Source organism: Ovis aries, chromosome 16, assembly GCF_016772045.2.
Source record: "Ovis aries strain OAR_USU_Benz2616 breed Rambouillet chromosome 16, ARS-UI_Ramb_v3.0, whole genome shotgun sequence".
In the NCBI taxonomy this organism is placed as follows: Eukaryota; Metazoa; Chordata; class Mammalia; order Artiodactyla; family Bovidae; genus Ovis; species Ovis aries.
The window spans coordinates 23,440,201-23,448,096 of NC_056069.1; positions in this window are offsets into that span (position 1 = coordinate 23,440,201).

Sequence of the window (7,896 nt, forward strand, 5' to 3'; positions counted from 1 at the left end):
ATAAAATCAGCCACTGTTTCCCCATCTATTTGCCATGAAATGATGGGACCAGATGCCATGATCTTAGTTTTCTGAATGTTGAGCTTTAAGCCAACTTTTTCACTCTCCTCTTTCATCAAGAGGCTCTTTAGTTCTTCACTTTCTGCCATAAGTGTGGTGTCAACTGCATATCTGAGGTTACTGATATTTCTCCTGGCAATTTTGATTCTAGCTTGTGTTTCCTTCAGCCCAGCATTTCTCATGATGTACTCTTCATATAAGTTAAATAAGCATGGTGACAATATACAGGCTTTACATACTCCTCTTCCTATTTGGAACCGTCAGTCTATTGTTCCATGTCCAGTTCTAACTGTTGCTTCCTGATCTGTATACAGGTTTCTCAAGAGGCAGGTCAGGTGGTCTGGTATTCCCATCTCTTTCAGAATTTTCCACAGTTTATTGTGATCCACACAGTCAAAGGCTTTGGTATAGTCAATCAAGCAGAAATAGATGTTTTTCTGGAACTCTCTTGCTTTTTCCATGATCCAGTGGATGTTGGCAATTTGATCTCTGGTTCCTCTGCCTTTTCTAAAACCAGCTTGAACATCTGGATGTTCACAGTTCACATATTGCCGAAGCCTGGCTTGGAGAATTGTGAGCATTACTTTACTAGCGTTTGAGATGAGTGCAATTGTGCGGTAGTTTGAGCCTTCTTTGGCATTGCCTTTCTTTGGAATTGGAATGAAAACTGACCTTTTCCAGTCCTGTGGTCACTGCTGAGTTTTCCAAATTTCCATCTTTAAGTCTAGATAAACATGGTCTGGCTACTCAATAGAGTATAGAAAAGAAGGAGGCAAGGAGACCTGAGCTAGAGAAGGAAGTGGAGAAGCAAAGGGAAGCATGTAGTGATTCCAGGTCAATGGGCTTCCCTGGGGGCTCAGACAGTAAAGAATTCACCTGGAATGCGGGAGACCTGGGTTCAGTCCCTGGGTTGGGAAGATCCCCTGGAGGAGGACGTGGCAACCCACTGCAGTATTCTTGCCTGGAAAATCCCCATGGACAGATGAGCCGTGAAGGCTGCAAGTCCATGGAGTTGGAGAGTTGGACAGGACTGAGGGACTAAGCACAGTACAGCCTCTTTTCTGTGTTCCTCACCAGCGGGGACGCCAACATCATTTCTCTCTGGGTGTGCGTCTCTGCTTTACCTGTCTTAATTTCTCTGTGTGCTCTCCCACTTGTGCTATGTTTCTAAAAGTGAACTTTGTATAATATCTGCATTTACAGTTTTGCCTCAGTGATAAATGCATTTTTCACTGGGGCAAAGATCCAGGGAAAACTAGCTTCTAGCCTCTAGCTTTTGTTGGTTTGATGGCTAGGATTCCTGGTTTTCATCCAGGCTTTGTTGTTATTCAGTCTTGAAGTCGTGTCCAACTCTTTACAATGTCATGGACCACAGCACACCAGGCTTGTCTGTCCTTCACTATCTCCCAGAGTTTGCTCAGAGTTAGATCCGTTGAGTCAGTGATGCCATCCAACTGTATAATTTCCTCGGTTCTGTCTTGCCTCAACGAAGATTTGAAATGGTGAACCAGTGTGACAGCTCAGTTACACCTCAGAGTTTATTCAATAAACAAAGGATAGTACATTCTTGAGGCATGAGGGCAGGCCGACCCCAAAGGAGAGGTTTCAACCCATCTTGGCTCCCCATTGTTTTATACGGTTTTTTCTCCTCCCCCCACCCTTTTGCCCCCGCCCACGCTATGCAAATTAGGACTAGCCAGGAAGAGGGCATGTTTGTTTCATCTGAGGTTCTCACTCTAGTCTGCGGATTTTTCCTTTGTTCCCTTTTCGAGGCCTTTTGTGCTTCTTTTCGATACCACCATTTTGGACTCCTTTTTCCTATTCTAACTACCTAACACAACCATCTCATCCTGTCACCCGCTTGTCCTCTTGCCCTCAGTCTTTCCCAGCATCAGGGTCATTTCCAATGAGTTGACTCTTCACATCAGGTGGCCAAAGTATTGGAGCTTCAGCTTTAGTGTCAGTCCTTCCAATGAATATTCAGCATTTATTTCCTTCAGGATTGACTGGTTTGACCTCCTTGCTGTCCAAGGGACACCCAAGAGTCTACTCCAGCACCACAGTTTGAAAGCATCAACTTTGGTGCTCAGCCTTCTTTAGAATCCAACTGTCACATCCCTATGTGACTACTGGAAAAACCATAGTTCCAATTATATGAACTTTTGTCGGCAAAGTGATGTCTGTGCTTTTGAATATGCTGTCAAGGTTTGTCATAACTTTTCTTTCAAGGTGCAAGTATCTGAATTTCTTGACTGCCATCACTGTCCACAGTGCTATTCCAATCTCTTTAAGAATTTTCCTCTGTTGTGATCCACACAAAGACTTTTACTGTAGTCAATGAAGCAGAAATAGATGTTTTTCTGGAATTCCCTTGCTTTTATTATGATCCATCAGATGTTGCCAATTTGATCTCTGGTTCCTCTGTCTTGTCTAAGTCCAGAACTTCCATCTGGTTCACATACTGTTAAACTCTAACTTAAAAGATTTTGAGTGTTACCTTGCTAGCGTGTGAAACTAGTGCAATTGTGTGGTAGTTTGAGCATTCTTTGGCATTGCCTTTCTTTGGGAGTGGAATGAAAACTGTCCTTTTCCAGTCCTGTGGCCACTGCTGAGTTTTCCAAATTTGCTGGCCTAGTGAGTACAGCACTTTAACAGCATCATCCTTTAGGATTTGAAATAGCTCAGCTGGAATTCCATCACCTCCACTAGCTGCTTTGTTGCTCAGTTGTGTCTGACTCTTTGTGACCCCGTGGACTGTAGCCCACCAGGCTCCTCTGTCCATGGGGATTCTCACGGCAAGAATACTAGAGTGGGGATGTTCCCAACCAAGGGATTGAACCCAGGTAGCTTCCCTAGTGGCTCAGATGGTAAAGCGTCTGTCTGCAACGCAGGAGACCCGGGTTCGATCCCTGGGTTGGGAAGATCCCCTGGAGAAGAAAATGGCAGCCCACTCCAGTATTCTGGCCTGGAAAATCCCATGGATCGCGGAGCCTCGTAGGCTACCATCCATGGGGTCACAGAGTCGGACATGACTGAGTGACTTCACATTCACATTCTGCATTGCAGGCGGATTCTTTACCAACTGAGCCACCAGGGAAGCCCTTGTTCATAATAATGCTTCATAATGCCCACTTGACTTCACACTCCAGGCTGACTGTATGTGATTGACCACACCATCATAGTTATCCAGGTTATGAAGACCTTTTTTGTACAGTTCTGTGAGTTCTTGCCACCTCTTCTCAATATTTTCTGCTTCTGCTAGGTCCTTGCTATTCTTGTCCTTTATTGTGCATGTCTTTGCATGAAATGTTCCTTGGTATCTCTAGTTTTCTTGAAGAGATCTCTCGTCCTTCCTATTCTACTATTTTCCTCTTTCTTTGCATTGTTCACTTAAGAAGGCTTTCTATCTCTCTTGACTGTTCTCTGGAACTGTGCGTTCAGTTGGGTATATATTTACCTTTCTCCTTTGCCTTTCACTTCTCTTCTTTTCTCAGCTGTTTATCTTCTCAGACAAAGGCCTCTTCAGACAATCCTTTTGCCTTCTTGCATTTCTTTGGGATGGTTTTGGTACTGCCTCCTGTACTATGTTATGAGCCTCCTTCCATAGTTCTTCAGGCATTCTGTCTATCAGATCTAATCCCTTGAATCTATTTATCACCTCCACTGAATAATGATAAAGGATTTGATTTAGGTCATACCTGAATGGCATAGTGGTTTACACTACTTAATTCAATTTAAGCCTGAATTTTGTAATGAGGAGTTCATGATCAGAGCCACAGTCAGCTCCAGGTCTTGTTTTTGCTGACTGCATAGAGCTTCTCCATCTTTGACTGCAAAGAATATAATCAATCTGATTTCAGTATTGACCATCTATTGATGTCCATATGTAGAGTCTTCTCTTGTGTTGTTGGAAAAGGGTATTTGCTCTGACTGTGTGTTCTCTTGGCAAAACTCTGTTAGTCATTACCCTGCCTCACTTTGTACTCCAAGGCCAAACTTACCTATTACTCCAGGTATCTCTTGACTTCCTACTTTTGCATTCCAATCCCCTATGATAAAAAGTACCTTTTTTTTTTTTTTTTTTTTTTTGGTGTTAGTTCTAGAAGGTCTTGGAGGTCTTCATTAGAACTGTTCAACTTCAGCTTCTTTAGTGTTAGTGGTTGGAGCATAGACTTGGGTTACTGTGATGTTGAATGGTTTGCCTTGGAAATGAACCGAGATCATTCTGTCATTTTTGAGCCTGCACCCAAGTACTGCATTTCAGACTCTTGTTGACTACGAGGGCTATTCCATTTCTTCTAAGGGATTCTTGCCCACAGTAGTAGATATAATGGCCATCTGAATTAAATTCACCCATTCCAGTCCATTTTAGTTTGCTGATTCCTAAAATGTCAATGTTCACTCTTGCCATCTCTTGCTTGATGACCTCCGATTTACCATGATTTATGGACCTAACATTCCAGGTTCCTATGCAGTATTGTTCTGTATGGCATTGGACTTTACTTTCACCACCAGACACATCCAGAACTAGGTGTCATTTCTGCTTTGGACCAGCCTCTTCATTCTTTCTGGAGCTATCTCTCTGCTGTTGCCCAGTAACATATTGGACAACTACCAAGCTGTGAAGAAAGCTGAGCGCCAAAGGATTGATGCTTTTGAACTGTGGTGTTGGAGATGACTCTTGAGAGTCCCTTGGACTGCAGGGAGATCCAACTAGTCCATTCTGAAGGAGATCAGCCCGGGATTTCTTTGGAAAGAAAGATGCTAAAGCTGAAACTCTAGTACTTTGGCCACCTCATGCGAAGAGTTGACTCATTGGAAAAGACTCTGATGCTGGGAGGGATTGGGGGCAGGAGGAGAAGGAGACGACAGAGGATGAGATGGCTGGATGGCATCACTGACTCAATGGACGTGAGTCTGAGTGAACTCCGGGAGTTGGTGATGGACAGGGAGGCCTGGCATGCTGCGATTCATGGGGTTGCAAAGAGTCAGACACGATTGAGCGACTGAACTGAACTGAAGCTGGGGGAGCTCATCTTCTGGTGTCAAATCTTTTTACTTTTTCATACTGTTCATGGGGTTCTTGAGACAAGGATGAGCTGTGCTGTGCTAAGTCACTTCAGTTATGTCTGACTCTGTGTGATACTATGGAAGAGCCCACAAGGCTCTTCATTCCATGGGATTCTCCAGGCAAGATATTGGGGTGGGTTGCCATTTTCTTTTCCAGGGGATCATCCCAACGGATCCTCTTAAGTCTCCGACCTGCGTTCTCTTAAGTCTCCTGAATTGGCAAGGTGGATTCTTTACCACTAGTGCTACCTGAGAAGCTTAGCACTATTCATGGGGTTCTCAAGGCAAGGATATTCCTTTCTCCAGTGGACCACATTTTGTCAGAACTCTCCACCATGACCCATCCATCTTGGGTGGCCCTGCATGGCATGGCTCATAGCTTCACTGAGCTGCACAAGGCTGTAATCCATGTGATCATTTTGGTCCGCTTTCTCTGATTATGGTTTTCATGTCCAGCCTGCCTCAGTTCAATTCCTGGTCAGGGAATTAAGATCTCACTTCACGCCACTGCTCACGGCTGCCTTGTGGAGATCACCCTCAGCCCATGCATTTGCTCTAGCCACGTGTAGAAAGACCTAAAAGAGAAGTAAAGGTGTCCCTCCTTCCCAAGCACAGTGCCTGTTAACACAGGTTCTGCATTCTCACTGTGTGTGCGCTTAGTCTCTCAGTCATGCCCAACTCTTTGTGACCGCATGGACTGTAGCCCACCAGGCTCGTCTGTCCATAAGGATTCTGCAGTCAAGAATACTGGAGTGGGTTGCCATCCCCTCCTCCAGGAGATCTTTCCAACCCAGGGATCAAAACCAGGTCTCCCACATCACAGGTAGATTCTTTACCATCTGAGCCACCAGCGAAGCCCAGGCAGGCTCATTACTTTATTTAAAAAACAACTCTTAACGGTGGAACCTGACAACTACAGCCAGTGACCAAAAGATCTAGGGGAGGGCATTTTTCCTGAGTGCTCAGATCACACTCCTGTCCCGGTTGGTTCTGCCATGAACTTCATGTGTCTGCTGCGAAGCACAGGTACTACCTCCCAGCCTGACCTCTTCAGAGGCCTTTTTTTCAAAGTGGTTTTCCAGCTGTACCTGCCCAACTCCAGCTAATCCACTAGAGGGCAGCATTGGCAGCAGGAAGGGCCTACTGAGGTCCTGCTGCTCCAAACAAAAGGTCGACATTTGCTTTCCAGGCTTCATCTTCTGATCCTGTTTTTCCAGCCTCAGACAGCCTCCTCTCCAGGTATGCACTTGCTAGTTATCAGACCATATTGTGTTTCTTCCTGTCTCCTGGCCCATGCATATGATTTCTTCTAAAATGGTCTCCTGGCCACAATCCATAGCTCAGCTGGAAAATTCTTCCCTCAGTTCAGTCGCTCAGTCACATCCGACTCTGTGACCCCAGGGACTAAAGCACGCCAGGCCTCCTTGTCCATCACCAATTCCCGGAGTCCACTCAAACTCATGTCCATTGAGTCAGGGATGCCATCCAATCATCTGATCCTCTGTCATTGTCCCCTTCTCCTCCCACCTTCAATCTTTCCCAGCATCAGGGTCTTTCACATCAGGTGACCAAAGTACTAGAGTTTCAGCTTCAGCTTCAGTCCTTCCAATGAATATTCAAAACTGATTTCCTTTAGGATGGACTGGTTGGATCTCCTTGTAGTCCAAGGGACTCTCAAGAGTCTTCTCCAAAACCGCAGTTCAAAAGCATCAATTCTTTGGCGCTCAGCTTTCTTTATAGTCCAACTCTCACATCCATACATGACTACTGGAAAAACCATAGCCTTGACTAGACAGACCTTTGTTGGCAAAGTAATGTCTCTGCTTTTTAATATGCTGTCCAGGTTAGTCATAATTTTCTTTCCAAGCAGCAAGTGTCTTTTAATTTCATGGCTGCAATCACCATCTGCAGTGATTTGGAGCCCCCCAAAATAAAGTCTGCTACTGTTTCCACTGTTTCCCCATCTATTTGCCATAGGATCAGATGCCATGATCTTAGTTTTCTGAATGTTGAGCTTTAAGCCAACTTTTTCACTCTCACATTCATCAAGAGGCTCTTTAGTTCTTCAATTTCTGTCATAAGGGTGGTGTCATCTGCATATCTGAGGTTATTGATATTTCTCCCAGCAATCTTGATTCTAGCTTGTGCTTCCTCCAGCCCAGCACTTCTCATGATGTACTCTGCATATAAGTTAAATAAGCAGGGTGACAATATACAGCCTTGACATACTCCTTTTCCTATTTGGAACCAGTCTGTTGTTCCATGTCCAGTTCTAACTGTTGCTTCTTGACCTACATACAGAGTTCTCAAGAGGCAAGTCAGGTGGTCTGGTATTCCCATTTCTTTCAGAATTTTCCACAGTTTGTTGTGATCCACACAGTCAAAGGCTTTGGCATAGTCAATACAGCAGAAATAGATGTTTTTCTGGAACTCTCTTGCCTTTACGATGATCCAGCGGATGTTTGCAATTTGATCTCTGGTTCTTCTGTCTTTTCTAAAACCAGCTTGAAAACCTGGAAATTCACTTTTCACGTACTGTTGAAGCCTGGCTTGGAGAATTTTGAGCATTACTTTGCTAGTGTGTGAGATGAGTGCAATTGTGTGGTAGTTTGAGCATTCTTATGCATTGCCTTTCTTTGGGATTGTAATGAAAACTGACATTTTCCGGTCCTGTGGCCACTGCTGAGTTTTCCAAATGTGCTGGCATATTGAGTGCAGCATTTTCACAGCATCATCTTTTAGGATTTGAAGTAGCTCAACTGGAAA